Source organism: Vidua chalybeata, chromosome 6, assembly GCF_026979565.1.
Source record: "Vidua chalybeata isolate OUT-0048 chromosome 6, bVidCha1 merged haplotype, whole genome shotgun sequence".
NCBI classification, from domain to species: Eukaryota; Metazoa; Chordata; class Aves; order Passeriformes; family Viduidae; genus Vidua; species Vidua chalybeata.
This window is the reverse complement of record NC_071535.1, coordinates 30,466,798-30,485,258: the sequence shown is the minus strand read 5'-3', so window position 1 is coordinate 30,485,258 and position 18,461 is coordinate 30,466,798. Positions and strand designations below refer to the sequence as shown.

Here is an 18,461-nt window from a genome sequence, read left to right as displayed (position 1 = left end):
GTCCTGCTCAGAGCTGGAGCAGTGCACACTCCCTTTTTCTGTGGGGGTGCTGCAGATGCCAGCATGTACAGGCTGGATCATGTTCAGTACAGATGGAGTCTTTGAAGTATTTAGCTGACAAACTCTTAAATGTCTTTACTAAACTAGTGCTAATTGAAAATTTTCAAAGGTTTATAGCTTGGCCAAATGTGGGTGGATTTTCAAAGAGATGGCAAAAGGCGCATCCCCAAGAGCAGGGCCATCCCTTCTCCAAATGTTATGCTTCTGTTCCAAAGCACATTCTCCTCAATTAAATATAGCAAGAAACAACATACCAATATTTTTCTTTAATTTCATTTTCAGAAATGGCTGAATCATTTTTGCTAAAACTTTCCAAAATAATTGAGGCTTGGGCAAACATTCTGCAGACTAAATATCAATTTTAAAAGCAAAGTTTATCAAATGGAAATACTGCCTTACAAGAGGAATACCTATTCTGTCTAAGAGAAACTGAAAGGTCAAATTTTAGGAGTCCTTTTCCAGAAATTAGGAAGAGAGGGACTGGTAGTAAGTTGCTGCAGGTTTTTAGCACTGCTCATGAGGACAGAATTTGTCTTTAAATGCACTCCTTGTATTTAAATTCTTACACAGGTTAATTCTGTGCAGGTATTACTAGTGAGTGATTTGCCTGTATGAGAAGGTTACTTCTGTGATGTTGCCAAAAGTAGTGAGGCTTTGGCAGTTATGTAGTAATAGCAAATCACCCAGTCACATGAATTAAAGTTTCTTCAGGGCAGCTTTAATTTCTGTATCTAACTTGCTCAAAATGCTTTTAAAATTTGAATTGTAGAGTTAGTGTGATTTACTCATTTGAAGTATGTCCTGTGCCCTCTCTCTTCACCCTTGGATGTGTTACTAACTTCTGCTTTTTCATAATATCCTGATCAAATGCCCCTCTGCAGTGTCAGAATTTCTAGCAGGTGAATACTGACTTTGCATTCTGCTTTACAAAAGAGCTACAGATTATGTTTTTTCTATAGCACCCAGACAAACCTAACTAACACAAATTCTAACCATCTGTATTAAAGCAATCATGCACATTTCTGAAGCTGCTGGAGAAACAGCTCATTTTGACATATATTCAGAATACTTACCTTTATGTCCCATCCCCCAGTCCTATTTTTATAGAAATAGTGGGTAATACATTTCCCTTAGGGCAGATTTAAAAGCATTTTGTATTATGATGGCTAATATGTAGGCTCCTATCACTGTGGGAATGAAGCCTACTTTCACCAAAACAAAACTTACTTTCCTGTGGATAGCAAGTTCCACACTGGAATCAAGGTGATTGTCAATTCACACAGTAACTTTTGCACTGCTCACCTAATTCAGGTGGTGGAGAGCAAATGGCACTTCAGCGTATTGGGTGCCATGGACATAAACCTGAGATCCTTGAATTAGAGTCTGTACTACCAAAGATGTCGCTGGGAAGTGACAACAATATAACCTGAGGGAAGTAGAATTGTCCCAGGTTCTGTGCTATCAGATTCTTTCATCAGGCAAATTGGAATGAGGGAAGTGCTCAACTGTCAGCTGTATGTTACCAACGCAGATGGAATTGGAGAAGTTTTTGGGGAAATTGGTAGAAGCTTAGAAGAGAGATACACAGAAGCAATCAGAGAAGAATAAGAGGCAGGTATGGATTTTATATGCAATTAATTGAATGGTTCCTTGAATTGCACCAGTTGCATGCCAGGAAATACAAGTAGAGACCCTCAGACTGGGCTTTACATGGTACAAATGTCTGGAATTTAGAGAACATGTTAAGGTTTTTCATGTGGCTCTGGGAGCTCCTCTTTTCCCATCTGTGTTGTGCTAGAACAACACTAATCCTAACAGAATATCATGTGCTTGTTTTGGTAGGGGGGGGGAAAGAAGCCGAAAAAATTTTCCCACTTAGCCTTATGTTTCTAACCCTAAGAAAGGCTATATGAGGTATCTGTAGGAAGCCTCTCTCAAAGAAAGGTTCTTTACAGTTGCTCAGAAAGTAGTACAGCTTGAGGTATCTTATACTAGCCTATAAGGCACTAGATTTAAATTGGTGTGCAGTGAAACATTTAAATATACTATAGTAAATGAAATATGGTCCAATAGGTTTTTTATGGTCCAGCTATGCTTTTTCTTTTCAATCACTAGCCTGGGGCGAACAAGTCGGCTTTAAAATGTCTATTTTAGCTATGCTTTTATCACCTCTGTCTTTTAGGAAGTTTGATTTCTTTTTTCATTTCTTCTCTTTGATAAAAAAAAAAGAGCTGAGATCTCTGAACGGGTTATTTATCTCTTATGTTTAATCTATTTATCTGTCAATGGACATGCTGCTTTAGAAGTGTTTTATATTACTAATTAATTTAATTTCACATACTGTACTCCATGTTAACACATTTTCTATTATATACTATAATGTGATTCAGGGCCTTCCCTCAGCAACTTTACCTTAAAGCTTTAATTGCTTTCCTCTAAGACTCAGCTCATGTTTGATTTATCTGATTTCTTTGTATAAAGAGTCTCTGTTTTACAATGTGTACGCAAGCCATTACATTGGTGTTGCTGTTTATCTAGCAAACTTACAAGTTGGTGATAGTATCCATCCCTTTATGAATTTATGAGTGGGCAATAAAAGAAGTGTCAGAAGCCCTGTTGTTGTCTCTATCAGGTCACTCTGTTAGTTTGTGTTTAGAAAGACAACATGGCCTGCCACTGACTTACACAGTGATTTGAAGGATTGATGCCTGCAGTCAAAATCTGTTATGAATTTCTAGCTGTGAAATTATTTTTTTTCCTTTTTTGAGGGAAAAAAGGTGAATATATTGGAGAGGAGAAAAGGAGTAAGACAGCTTGAGCAGGCTTGAAGACAGTGTGGACTTCATCTGACATACATTGTTGTTTACATAATGGAAAAGCTGAACCAAAATGCCAGATCCCCAAGCTATGTGAAGTTCAGAGTCTGGATCCAAGTATTGCAGCTTGAATTCTCTCTGGCTCTCAAGAACCTAAATGTAGATACCACATATTAAAATGCATGAAAATGAATGATAGTAAATAATCAATGTAGAGTGGGAAATCTGGTCCTTTGATCTGTCAGGTTTCATCACATAACACAAGCATAAGGACATATGGTATTTTAAAGCTGCATTTGAAGAGATGCCTACGCTGACTTTTATCCTTATTTACAAATAGTCAGCAATAAAGGCTGTAATCTTCCAGATAACACTATGGATGTGCATAAGTCTTCTTGCACAGAGTTCATTTTAGGATTGAGATGTGATTAATATAGCTAGGAAACATTTGGAAAACGCATGCATACTTTTGAATGTATAAAGTGAGACCAATATTATAGCTCTTAAGTAAAGAGTAGGTAGATGTATATATCTCTGCCGGTTTGTTTCAAATCCAGAAAGCTCTATTGTTTCTGTAAAACCTCTTCATTAGCTATTTCATTGTTACATTTACTTCCCACTCATTAAAGATCCATCCCACTTTCCTTACGTGTGGATGACGTCTATTGGCTTCAGTGAGAACTAATTGCACATGAGGTGAAAGGATTCAAATTAGGATTGCCAATATATGACCACACGGAAAAGCAAGCATGAAATATTCTAATTCTTTTTAGATGCAAAGTAACTTATGAACAAAACCTATTGTGGCTGATTCTCACAAGCTTAGAGCATTGTGAAAGATAAATTAAAATGGGCAAGGCTAATTAATTTGCTAAAATCCATTGTTAATGCAGTGTTTTCAGTCCTTGTGAATGCTGCTCTCATGACAATTGGTGTCTTTCTAAAGAACCATCCCAGCTGTAAATATTTTTTCTTTCCTCTGAGAATATAAGCTTCCATTTAAATAAGTAAATTCCTAGACCTCCTGATTAAGTAGAAAGTTTGGAAGCAAGAATTGCATGCTTCTTAGGCTTTAAAGGCAAATAAAGATCAGCCTGTGTATTCCTTTTAAAGTCTTTTTCAAAAGTGTCAAAAATTTTTTTTTTTGTTTGAACTCTGATGTTGGATTGTTTTGGATGAGGGAGGGAGTAAGAAGGCAAGAGCTTTTTGGTTTTTCAGCTTTTGGGATTAGCAAGGAGTGAATGACTGCATGGCTATTCTAAAGGCTTTTTAAAAACTGTGTCACATATACCAGAAGAGATAGTGTCATCTGGCAAATTGCTGCTGAATGAAATAGTAATCAAAATATGTGACAAAAGCTACAAGCTCTCTCTGACGACTCCGCCAGGGCTCATGCCACGGTGGGGTTATTGAAAATCACTCCTTTAAGACTCTGTGCAGGAAAGCCAAGCCATTGAGGACTTCAGCCCACTAGCACTTTTTCCCAGCAGTGGCATTTGCTGCTGTGAATTCAGGGCTCTGTTGACTTTGGCTGATCTGAGCGCTGCTCCCTGTCGGGCGAGCTTGCAGGATCGGGCCTTTGGATGATACATGTAGGACTCTGGAAGACCAGCTTTTACTGCTCATATGTTTGGCAGGCAGATTTGATAATCAGTGCTGTTCTAGAACCTTACACCATCTCAGTGAATATAAATTGATGGTGTAAAGCAAATGGGCAACTGGCGGGAAGCCAAACACAGAGGGGAGAGAAGACGGTTTATTGTTGAGGGGGCAGCCCGGTGTTCTACAGCAGAGCTTTCTGTTCACAACAGCTCTGCAGAACTGCTGAGTTCGAGTGTGGCCTCTGAAGTGTATGAAATAATAACAGTTTTATTTCTCCTGACACAAGCACGGAAGCTGTTTGCTGCCACCTCAGAACTGTTACCCTGCAATGCAAAAGTACCAACAAGGCAGGCTGGATGCAATGTTATTATAAACAGTGCCGCAGTAAACTTCAGGAAAAGCCCATTATACGGTGATAGCCCGTTTGTCAGGAGAAAAGTTCACTAATGTATATGGGAAGCAGAGCTCCTCATTCGCTGATATGTCTGAGTCTATTTTGTTGCACTTTTACCTTTATTTATTGCGCAGGTGCTGCTAAGAATAACCTCAGAAAACACAAAAAGACGGGAGGCCATGTACTCAGCTAGTTTAAATTGGCAAAGAAGTGGTGTCAATTCAAGGCACTTGATGCTATGGTCCATTGCTTATTATTCCTTTTTAAAATTTTAGGATTTTGGGGGGTATGGAGGGAGGAGCGTTTTCTTTGTGGTTGTTTTATTACTGCAAATCACTGAATGAAAGGTGCATTTAAAATAAAGCAATGAATGAATGATAGCAGTAAAAAAATGAACATACGTACACAATAGAATTAAATCCCATTTTAACTCTAATTTGTGTTCCTATGCAATCAGTCGCAGTGATATGAGCTGAGAATTTCAATGAGGCCTGGGGGATTTTTGACACCCATTTCTTTTTTTTTTTTTTTTAATGGGATTAGCACCTCTAAACCTAAAACTTCTGTGAAAATCAGCCGTAATGTCAGTCCTTCCCACATGTCCTAACTGTTTCTGTTTGTTTAATTATTTCAGGAATTATTATCTACTAAAACAAAATACAAGTATCACCTTTTGTAGTTGGAGAAATATAATCATTCATTCATCAGTCACAGATCTTAAGTGCCTGTCTTATAAAAATAGAGGGTTTTGACTGTGCTCTTGAAAATCTGATTTCTGATTGAGGTGCCTTTTCTTGGTGCAGAAACCTACTGCTATAGTCTGTAAGCTCATCCCTTGGTTCTGTCATCAGCTGTGTATTTTTCCTCTCATATGACATTGGGTCAAGCACTTGGTATCTCTAGGCCTCCCTTTATCCACCCAAAATCAGCTTCTTTTTTCCTTTCTTGCTTTCGTCTTCCAGGGAGTGATGTAGTAAAGTTTTCATTGCTTGTATTCCTTAAGATTCATCAAGACATTTGAGATTCCTGTCTGGAAAGTATTCTAAATACACACAAATATTAAGTTATGGTAATTCTTCAACTTAATTTACTGGCAAGTTTCTCAAGCTAAACATGAAAATGGCACAAGTCTTTTGTAATGCTAAGAGCACATTCAACTTTTCCTCTGAATTTCAACAGAATATGAAAATTTTAAATCTTGTAAAGGAGATCTGCCAACTTCAGCACTATGTACCACCAAAAAGTGGAATAAAAAAAAAAAAAAAAGAATAAGTCAACTTGTTAAGATTTTGTTGAAGAAATCACTGTAAAAAGCAGGTATGTTATGCTAATCAAGTGATTTACTGAGTCAGTTCTTAATTCCAATAACTGCATGAGCCAACTTAACTGTGGCTAGAAAGCCAAGAAAACAGCATATAGATTAAGATTACTCAAAACTTTTGTTCCTGCATATAAGAGATGCAAATTGGACCATCCTAGTATTGCTTCTGAGTAAAGGACAAAATCTTGCTTCTTCCCCTCCATTTAAGGTATGGAGCTAAAACCGTTTAGCAGGGTCTGTGAGCTTTTGGTGACTGCATTTGGGATGAGTGACCTCCTCTCCTATCTGCTCTACTTTGCAGAGCTAGTAGAGGCAAGTTAATCACAAAAATGGAAAGAATAGTATTTTTAAGGCTGAAAAAATAATTTTAAAAGCATGCCAGTATTCCTGTGTGGACTGTGCTTGAGGTAGAAGGCCAGGTTCTAAGAGTTTTTTTTGCAGTTTGCAGGAGAGGATTTTTAACCTCATTCAGGTAAAAAGAAAAAAGAGGAGTCATTCTTTAAAATCAGTATAGAATTCAGATTTCTGAACTCCTTTTTTTCATAAATACATTTAGAGTCAAGTATAAGAATGGATGTACATATTCACCTGATGTTTGTTCTGAAAGTCACAAATCATTTCCAAAACTGAAGAATGGTAGGAACAGAATATCAATTTATCTGTTTGCTATTGAAGTTCTTATTCAGTCTATACCGTCATCCAGAATATCTGAAAGTCCTCTGAGTATTGCATCTTCTTTGCAATGTAAAAAACCTTCCCCTCTTCAGCTGTTTCTCCCTGCTTGGTTTTAAGGAATTAATTATCATATGGTTGCCATCTATTCAGAAAATTACAGGATAATCCCAGTGTTTGAACACCATGTCTGAATTTCAGTCTCTACTTGGGCAGGACACATGGTGTGAGAGACAGCTGCTAAAAACTGTGCAGCTATTACAGTGTGTCAGTTTATAAGCCGTGAAGTGTATGCACCAGCTCACAGATTGTTGGTAGGAGTGTGGTACTTTGTTATAAATATATTTTATTGATTGTAAGGAGATTTTATTAAAAGCTACCCAGAAGAAATGGGCAGTAAAAGATCAAGTAAATTGCTTGGCTTTAATTTTAAGTTGCCTAATTTCCTAAAAATTTATGGGGGTTCCACAAACTCCCAAAACACTGACAGAGATTATTCGTGCTTGGTGGTAGTGGTTAGTTATGAACTGGATGTTCAGCAAGATGATGGTCTCTGGGGAGGACATCCACTCTCAAATGGAAAGGTCAACAGGTTCTATTAAACTAGATCTTAAATACATTTAGGTGACTGACTATGCAGATGAAAGATTCTGAAACTGTCAAAAATAACTAAATACATTGCATGCCTAGCTCCCAGTGGAATCAGGTGAATTAGCCACCTAACTCCTTTTAATCATGCATAGCTTTGTCTTTAGGTTCCTAAATGTTTCTGTGGTGGCACCAAATACTTCTTGCTTCTTTCTAGATCAATGGTAGCTCAGAGCACCTGCCACATAGCAAAACAGTACACACTTCTGAAGAAAACCACTTTGGATCACGACTTTCTATGTGTAAATATTATACATTCTTTTAACATTTTCCTAGTAAATATTTTTAAAATGTTACAGATCTATGGCAGATGTTGCTATCTACTGTTTCCTAAGCATGTATGTGATGGGTTGTGTATATATCTGTGTTTTCATGCTTTTTCCATTTTAAGCCTAGGGAAATCAGCATATTGCGCTCAGTGGGAGTGGTAGGCAGAACATCAATGTGCAGTATATATTGTTACACCTAAGACTGCTGGCAAGTTGTGCAAATACAAGCAAAAATGGAAAAAATGCGCAAGACCCAAATAACTGAGATTATAAACCACCTGCAATAACTTCCTGAGGCCTTTAATACTTTGTAAAATCCGAGGCTTTGTTTGCTGAAACAAAGCAGAGATGCCCAGGTGTTGGTCAAACCCTAATGAGATTAGAAAATACTTCCTTTCCCATCATTCCCACCTCAGCCCTGCTGAAAACCAGTCTCTCAGTCACTCTGGCTGTGGGGCTTCCCGACACCCACAGTTCCTGCTCTACATCCCTTCTCTGCTCCTCAGCCACCTTTTACTCTGACTTCCCTAGATTCACTTTTCTGTTCCAAGTTGTCTTCCTGAGATTGAGTTAAATCCTTTGCCAAAATAAAGCCTATGTCTTGCTGCATTTGCTTAAAAACACCTTGCAAAGCTACTTCCTCTTCCATGTGCTTGCCCTCTCATCTCACATACCTTAGCTGTCCCTCAGAAGTTGATTAAATTTAAATGTAATCATAATCATAACACTTTAAAGAAGAGGCATGAGCACTAGTAAATGCTTTAAATCGGGCATAATGCTTTTTCAGATGTTTTATTCTTTTTAGACCTGTATTCTAGAAATCCTTGTCCAAAAGGGCTTTTTCAATTCAAAAGCCTCAACCTCACACTCCTAAAACCATAAAATATGATTTCTGCTCTAAACCTCATAACAGTTACCGGTAGCTGGCCAACTTGTTGCAATTCTACTCAGATGCAGAAAAGAGGCCTTTCAGGAAGAGGAGAGCAAATAGTTTTCTCTTCTGAGCTCACTCAGCAAATAGCAAACAAACTCTACATATGCTTTGGAAAATAGATATCCTTTGAAGACCTGAGCTGCAGTTTCCCTTTGCAGAATTTTGGAAATGTTTGTAAATTTATGTAAATTCATGGCTTTGAGGTTTTGGGTTCAGACGTAGTGTGAGACTTAACCTGAACCACAGCAGTTTCATCTATTTGCCACATGAAAGCATCGATTGCAGCATTGCGACCCAAAGTCTTACAACATTTGCCAAAACTCAGATAAACTGCCAAATAAACCTAGCCTTACCTATGAATGGTTCAGGGTTTCACTATTAATGTGGTGTCTTTTCACTACCAAAGTTATTGCAGCCATTGCCTTTGCTTGGCTGATTCAGTATGTGTGCGCATATATATATATATATATATATATATATGTATATGTGTGTGTGTGTGTGTGTGTGTGTATGTATGTGTATATATATATGTGTGTGTATATGTATGCATGTATGTATGTATGTTTAAATCAGCTAAATACAAATTAAACTATGTACATTAAAAATTAAAACATAAACCTTTATTTTGTGATGGCTAGTCTTCTTTCCTTTTAGTAGATCATGAATATTTTCTGGCAAGATATGTCACTAGCTTATAACTTCATTAAGCTGCAGTCCATACCTTACCCTTTCACTAGATCCCTGAAAAGAACTTTTGTGTGTGCCAAACAGATATCCACTTGGTCTGTGGCTCTTGAAAGGTAAATTGCCAAGTTCCAGCAAGCAAATTAAGAGGTGCAATGAGAGTTAGCTGTTGCATTCTATCAAATCCTGCTACTGAATGTGCTGAAAAGCTTGCCCAGAGCCATGGCCTCACATATTTATGGTATGAATGGGAGACACTCGGAGCTATGTATTGCCATAGTTCCCATTTCTTTTGTAATAAACTAGCTCAGCAGATGTAGCTTAGGTAAAAAGGAAATTCAAAGTCTCCTACTCACAGACTAACCAAAACAAAGTTCTCTCTCCAGTCCTCTGTCTATGAGCCAAACCCAGAGCCAGACCTTGCTTGTACTGATTAGTGTTTTATTCTGTGTGTAACCCAGTGAAACTCAAAGGGTTCCCAGATGGAATAAAGTGCTGCTTAATAGCACTGTGTAAGTATCACTGCCAGAATGTGGCACAGAAAATGTTTTAAAAATCTAACTTTCCATTTCTAACACAACACAGATTAAATCATAGCATTAATTTTCCAAGTCAGTTGCATCATTCTCTTGGTTTATAAGTTTTGGTGCTGAAGACATCTGTTCTGGATAGCTTAGCTTTTCTTTTATGATAGATGTATAGCAATTTTGGCAGTATTAGTACCTAATACACATCAAATAAGTCCATACTTGTGACTTAACCCGTGCCTGTGTGCTACAGCCTTCAGAGTATTTCGTATCACGTTTCTGATGTGATTCACCCTGCCTACTCCACCTGTGTAGTGAAGTGAAAAATTAAGATGTTCTATTCAACTTTGTTGATTTTATTTAGCCTGGTGGGCGCACAATAGCTCCGAATTAAAGCAGAAGCAAAAGATGAGCCCAAAATCCTCAAAACAGCAGAACCTGAAGGTTTGTGGATTAAACTAAAAACCTCTAACAAAGCTTGAACTTTGATCCAGCAAGGTGGTGGTGAGGGAGATAACAATACACATTTTTGTGCTTATTGATACTTTCGCTCATGTACTATACCAAGATGTTTCAGAAAACATTGATTACAACTTTCTACACCATTTTTTCACAATTTATGTAACAGCATCTTCATCTCAAGAAAAAAAGGCCTTCTATATTAATCAGTAAAAGCTAATAAATTTACAATTCAGCTTCCATTTAAGTCCTCAGAGAACTTCTGTTGCCTTTGTGGGGTGGTAGGTTGGCCCTTTAGCATACCTTTCATGCCTAACAGTGCATGAATCTTTTGTATTTCTAGCTTTATCTAATATTGTTGCTTAACTCAATTACACATAAAAGTGCTAAAAGTCTCCTCACTCTTCACAGCTTAACCCACCACTTGTTGTTACTTGTTTATGAGACATTTTCTACTTTATAGTCTTTAATCTGAAATTTTATCAAGTGCTGTAATAAAACTGAAAGAGATAATATCTATGGTATTTCCATTCCTCTGCTCTGGTGATAACATTATTTAACAACACTAGGAAGTTAATTAAGAAAGACCTTGCTGTCATAAATCCATGTTGCCTTGCTCATTAAATTAGGCTTTGCAATGTATTGCTGAAGTTAAGAAAACTTTTCTGGACATTCAGCAATGGATACTTCACTAAATAGTCCACAATATGTTACACACCCTTTTGCACGATGACAATCTATTTAACACTCATGCTTCTGGGGCTTCACATGTTTAGATCACATTAATTCTGAATCTTTCTTTCCTTTGAAATAATTAACAAAATATTTCTGCTTCTTGGGTATTTAAGGTATTTAATCTTTTCACAACCATGTTTGTTCTCATTTACATGTTATATTATCCCTATTCTGTGTTTCCTTGAATCCTTGATTTATGCAGTTCTCTATCCCAGCTAACAGAAGCCAGCTACTGATTGAATATACTAGTTCCTTGCCCATTATCATTCATCGTGAACATGGGTTTTTTTCCTATCAATTGTAAATCCTGTCTATAGTGCAGAAAAAAATGAAACTGGGCTTTATCTTTATGGCTTTGTGAGCCCTGCATTCTTTCATAATACATTTCTAAACCATTTTCTGTAAGAATTTGGTTTAGGGCAATCAAAAAAGAACCAGCTCCATAGGTTAGACAGGGGTTCAAATTCAATTAAATCAGCCCCGTAGGAACTGATTCCCTGAGTATACCGTAAAGCAGAGCACTGGGATTGTTTGGGGACAGATTTGTGAAAATCCTTATGTGGTCCTGGACTTTTCAAACATGTAATCTGAGATTCTTTGGCTTATCCAATCTTGAAAAAAGAATTGTTCCGTGAGATAGCTTAACCATCAAAGACAGTTATAACTGTACTGTGTGAGTACCACTGTTTAATATTTAATGCTGTTTCCATTCCTAAACATGTCTATATGACTCACAAATTCCTACTCCAAATCAGAAAGGCTAAGTAAAAAGATCTTGTATTAAATTGTCATCTGCCTCAGTCATAGCCAAAAACTTAGGAAATCATGGAACACCACTGTGGAACTGAATAAATGCAAAATTTGAGAGTTGTCACATACCTGGATCTGGTATTTATAACCCTTTGTTTGGAGTACCTTACATCAAAACTAGTGACTGTATAGGGTCAAGAGTGGATATTTGCATCCAAATTGAGTTGATCTATAGCATAAATAGGGATTTCTGATAAGTCTGCCAATATGTAAGGATTCACATTTTGAAGAAGAATAATCCAGGGCTCACCCTACAGCTCTATTCTACCATACCATTAAAAGGGACACAGCTCTGCCTCCTGATATTAGTGAAAGGGACACTATTTTAAGTAGCACTGATTATTTTCTGAACTGGTTTGAAGTAAGGTATTCTCACCACCCATATTTGCTCCAGGTCTTTTCTCAAGAGATTAACAAAGCAGAACTTGATGAGGCACTTCATTCTAAATAAGAGAGGGAACTATTTAGAAGTAATCTTTCTGTCTTACAGCTTTGTTCATCACTTTAAGACTGTCTCACTATGATTTTTCAACATTTACAATATTTTTGTTTTGTTTGCCTTCATTACTTCTGAGACTACTTTACCACACTGATTTTTTAGTGGTTTGAAATACTGTCTCAGCTTCATTGCAGATTTTGGTCTTTCATTTTAGCTCTTGTTGGGTTATATCTGTTCTAATATGCCTTCCATATTATTTTTTCAGTCTTTTTCCACAATAGTTGTAAGATATTACAGATAAATTTTAAATATTTGTCTGAAATATAGATTTTGTATTTCAGAAGCTTAAAGTAATATTTTGGTATGTTTACTGAAAGGTTAAGTTTCTTAAATTAGGCTTCAAATCAAATTCTAAGGAATATAATGGCAAAACTCTTACCGACTCAATGAAAATAGGATTTTATATCCAAACATCTAGAAGATCACATATAATATCTAGGAGAAGAAAATTGCTGTAATACTGTTTGGTTTTATTACTACACATTGTGCTTTATGTCTGGAGACTGACCTGAAAACCCATCAGTCCAATATCCCTGTTCTCTCTCTCCAGTACTTTCTTGTTACCTGAAATGCATTTTTAAACTCTTTTCAATCATTTAATCTTTTCCATAGCTACCAATTTTACCTCTTTTTAATCTGTCAGCAAAATTTGAGTCAAACTTTGAGTGTCTCTCTCTTCTGTAGTTCACTCTACCCATCAACTGCAACACAAATATTTTCAGTTCTCTCATCTAGCTTTAGCGTCTTATGAATAGCGACCATAATATTTTCTTGTAGTGCAGTTATTATTGCATTTTCTTTTTTGTTGCTGTGTTTGTTTGGATTTTTTAAAATTCTTCGCTACCTTAAAAAGTTCACCATGAAACTTCCTACCATCCCCATCAGATATTCTTGCATTTTCTCCATAGATTCTTTTCTCCATTCATTATGTCAGATCATTCAAGTATTTATTCTGCTTTCAGGGAACTCACTGCCTGGAAATTAGGAATTAAAAGACCAGAGCCAAAGTGTTTGTTTATTCTTACATGTCAAAACCCCTGAAATGTTTGATAGTTTTGCAAGAAATTGGGACAAGAGTAATATATTAATGTTTTCATCAGAAACTACAGTTCTTCTTCTCAGAAAATAGAGCCAAATTGTACTTGATGTGTGATAATGCTTATTGCCACCCTTCTTGTTGATATGAATAGTCTCCATTTTTAAAATCACTGTACAGGCTGCTTACCCTCCTTTAAATCTTCTTGAAGGAAAAATTTCAGGGGGAAAATTTTGTATAAGAGATTACAAATTGGTTTTCTTCTTACAGCACCAAATATGGTTTTCTGTCATTGTTCTTTTTCCATTCTAATGATAGGATTTTTTTCTACCACAATACTGCATTTTACTTTATTAGTCATCTTTCTTCCTTTCCTTAGACCATCTATTTTTTTCCTGTAAATGTGCTTCTCAAGCTTTCATTTTGCAAACCACACATCTGGTCATCTTTCTTTTCTGTTGTGTCTAAAAGCAGCCATATGTCATCAGCAACCCTCTCATGTATATTGAACTTCCTTAGCACATCATCTTGTCTCTTTGAATGTGTTACCTGATGTCTTTAAAGTGGCAAAACACAGAAAAGTGGGTCCTTCTAGTCTTTTGTTCATCAGACAAGTAAGAGTGAGGGATATGGTAGAGACAGGAATATGGTATTTATGCCCTTGTTCCATATCTATTCTATCTTTGCCTTTTAATTTCTCCTTGCCTTAGTTCAACTAGCAGAATATGGCTCAAATCAGTTCTACACTATCCAGCTGTTAAGTATGGCTACCCTTTATTGATAAGGAGGAATCAGGGTTGCTGAGTGATGAGTGTTTTTTGTTAGATCTTCCACAACAACTGTGATTCTCCAGCTCAGTCTGTCTGTCCAGGTGCTTTATTAGGTGTTCAGAGTTTTTAACATGAATGGTCTTCTCTGGAAATTAACAGAGCTATAACAACAGCCTTTCTGCTCAGAATGTAGGCATAAGTGCTTGAGAACCATTAGAATGTGTCTGGCTTGAGAACCATTAGAATCATACCATTATGTATGTAAATAACAGAGAAGGATAATTATTCTAAAAGATCTAGATCGAACCGGTAAGCTTTAATTAAAGTTTGAAAAGCTTTTGGTTCAGGAGATACATTCAATCTTTTCTAAAAGCATGCTTAGTAATCTTGGTTCTGTGGCACTGTATGTGAAGGACCCTCTTCTCCTTCACCACTTAGAGTGGCATTGCATAAGTTAAGACATTAAAAAGGTTTTAGTGTGATGAGATGGGTGATATCTTAGGTAACTAGGACCATAATTTAAAGGTAGCCCTACCAGTGCACAGTCTGTCAGGGGAAAGGGCCCACAGCATTTTCTACTGCTGTTGAATGTTGAAAATTCTAGAATGCAAGTGCTTTTTCTGCTTCCTGAAAGAGTTGCAGTACACCCATTTTGGAGCTCAGCTCATTGTCTGAACTTGGCTTCATCATCCATGACGGAGGACCAAGTGTCTTGTGGCACTGCTATTTGACCATCCAGTAGCACTGAAGAGTTCATGAGAACCCATGGTTACCTTGGCAATAAAGTGATGAGATAGTCTCAGTAGAATGGGAATTTTTAGAGGTGGTGAGATTTTTAAAGCTCTTTCTTTTTTTATGACTGTTAACTCATTTGTTACTGAGATTAACGTTTAAACAGACAATTAAGGGATGCTTTTAATAGGCTGAGAAAAGTTAAAGGATGTCAGTGTATTCTTTAATCCTGCCTTTTGAAACAATCCCTAGCATTTTGTACTCATTATGCTTTTAAAGGGTGAATAATTTAGATTCTCCTTATTAGAAACTCCCCTCTGTGTTCCTTCCTCTGAATACAGCTTTCTAAATAAGAAAATAAACTAATCTTATATGAAATTCTATAACCTGTACCTCTGTCTGAGTAAAATTATTACCTACATATGTATAAACTCCCAAGTCTACTACCAAATCCAACTGTGCTGGGCATAATTGTCATTTAATTTATTGGAAGCAAATTGACAACATTTACACAGAAAAAAAACCCACAAAACCAAAAACCACTTTAAATTACACAGGACAATGCTGAAAAGCCATAGTTAAAAATCTTGAAATCTTGCCTTCACATTTGCCGTGCATTTGGCAGGGTTTGGGTCATGAAATCACAACTCTTAGATGCTCAGAGCAAAAGGAGCTCTCTGGTACCCTACATACCTGTGCATTTAAGGCTATAATGACACTCGCCTGCAAGAGATTTGCGAAGCCGGTAAAGCTCTTAATTAATCTCAGGTAGTTATGTGATGATGAAGTGACTTACCATCTTTGCAACCATACTGGAACGTGTATTCCTACCAGAAAGATTAGCCACTGCAGAGGTAACTGGACTAACATCTCCTGGCATCCAGCAGTGTACAGACTAAACTATAACTTTTACTAAGATAATATGGAAACCGACAACAAATTATTACTTGTGGTCTTTTTCCAGGTTTCAAGTGCAAACATACCAAAGTTTATTTTAAATCTGAGCCAGTCAGACATTTAGTAATATAGATCAAAGCAGAAATGAAGGCCTCCCATGCTTATTATTTCAATATGATGTCTGTTCTAATAAAGTGTAAGAATGCCTGTGATAGACTAACTAGTAGGAATTTTCTGGTTCTGTAGTTTAGCCTTAAATATATACATGTATTTGTAAATTAACCAGAAACACATTGTCGTGGTTTCAGTTCCTCGGAAAGCTGATTGTTTTCAATCCTTTCTTTAATCTTAGAAATATGGTGGCAGTCTGCCAGCATACTTTCAGATAAACAGTCCACTTCACTTTTAAAAGCCGTAGAATCACTGATATTGAAGGGGAGAAAAATCAACAGAAAACACCACCAGTTCTCTCTCTCTCTCTCTCTTCCCCAAAATGTAGAACATTATTTAAATAAGTTAGAGTTGTTGTGCTATTGTCCCTCACTCTTAATTAGAAATAATAAAAGCCATCTGTGCAAGGTGAATTTTGATAAGATCTCAGCTTTTAAGTGTTTGTTGATCTTGTGTGTACCAATTTTCAAATGTCTTAATAGCTCCAGGATGGCTATCACACTGAGTAGGCTCAGTGATTTCCATCAAGCTCTGTGCTGTTGAATGCAATTCACTTTATGCGTGGTTATATTTTGACTGAAATTTTAAAAACATACTATTCCTTACAGTACAATAAGTATTTAACTGGATGGAACTGTGTCCATTTGGAAGAGGCTTTTTTTTTTTTTCTCATAACAGCAGCTTCTCGCACTTTGGGACTAAGCACAATTAAAGTGAGGAGTTTGTTTTACATTAATTGCATACTGGACAGCATTTCTGTGGCTGCTTTCCAAAGGCAGAATTTTCTAGTCTCATTTTACCCATTTTGGGGGGCCCATATTCAGGATAAAGAACCTACCCCTCAACCCAGAAGGGGAAGGCTCAGAAGTGATTGTCTCGAAGCCTGGAAATGGAAGACAGGATTTCTTTTCTTCCAACCTGTGTTTTCAGTCAATTAAAATTTGTACTTAGGGCTTTTCAGTTTGAAGCCACCCCTGTGTCTGTGATGAGCAATCCTTCTTGTTTGTGCAGTCATTCATTATCTCCATTACCAAGAGGAGAATAGAGGACAATTACATTGTTTGGACGAATCAGAGTGTTAGGAGGAATATTTATCATGGTGGCAGAGTGCAGCACCTGACAGCGCACGATTGATGGCCAGAAATGAGTGTGAGTGGCCAAAGCAGTCTCATATGATGCAAATTACTGACTGTGGATTCCAATTTATCCTGTTCATTTTTCTTGCCTTTGCTGAAGACTATTAGTGGTTTTTGAAGCAGTGAAGGGGTCATTACTAATGTGGGCTAGAAGCAGGAGGGGGAAGGAGGGGAAAAGCCTTCTGTAATTACACAGCCTTCAAGAAAAGGCTGCAGGCCTAGCCAAAAAAGTGTCAACACTTAGCAATCAGAAAAATTTATTTTCTTTTTATCCTTAACCCATATTAACTCAACATTATCATCTTTCTTTGTTAATATTTGCAGAATATTAAAAGCTTGACTTCTATACTAATACAGGTCTGTTTAACCCTTTTTGCTGTGAAGTGATGTTGCTTTGCTAAATGTCAATTCGTCAATGGCATTAAACAGTGCCTGCTTTTAAAAGTGTAGATAATGGAAAATTAAATATTCAGTCTTCTTAAAAAACTAATTCTAGATGACTGATTATTTCTTTCACAGAATAGTAGGTAGGGCACTGGAAACATAAGAGAAAAAATTATTGAAGTAGAAGTACAAGAGGTTTCTGTGTTAAAATGTAATGTCAGTCCAGGAGAAAATCAATTTTATTTGGGGTGTTTAGGTGGTGTGATCTGTAAGCAGTATCAAAACCCCCTGAAAGTTTCATTTTGCTGTATAATGAATGATGTGCATTTAAAACATATGCATATTTAATTTAATGCCTATTCAAAGCCTACTTAGTCAGCTCTCTGGGGGTTATACATGAATTAATGATCTCCAAAAGCTTCTCCTAGCTATCACGATAGAGCATATTGATTATGTGTATAGTAGGTGTATAAGGTTTCCCCAAAAAGCTCTTTGTGAAGGAAAGGGAAAGGCAAACAGGCAGGCAGGAAATAAGTTTAATTGTGTTTATTTTATTCATCTGAAAGTCAAACTTGAAGCCATGAACTATGATTTTCCCTTCTAAGTCGTAGGTAAGCATCCAGTAATCCACTCCTTGGCCCATAAAAGGTTCAACACATACATTGGCAATAAACCCAAGAGCAGTTGAACTGGTTGTCATGACTCTAAGAACCGGTGCTGAACATATTGTTCCTACAAGTTTAAAATCTATACATTCAGAATCCTCTGTTCAGCTAAGTACTGGCACAACTTTGTCCTTGAGTGCAGAGAAAGATTAAACTGCTACAGGGCCACAGTTGTTTGCCGTTGGTCTTTTCCCCAGGTATATTCTTCCTGCTTTCTGTGTAAAAGAACCTGATAAATTT

General features: G+C 36.9%; 1 protein-coding gene across 5 annotated transcripts in view; it reads left to right on the top strand.

Moving 5' to 3' along the window:
- Nucleotides 1–18,461, top strand: part of MEIS2 (Meis homeobox 2) — a 176,165-nt gene that overhangs the window by 93,942 nt on the left and 63,762 nt on the right. The window lies entirely within an intron of this gene.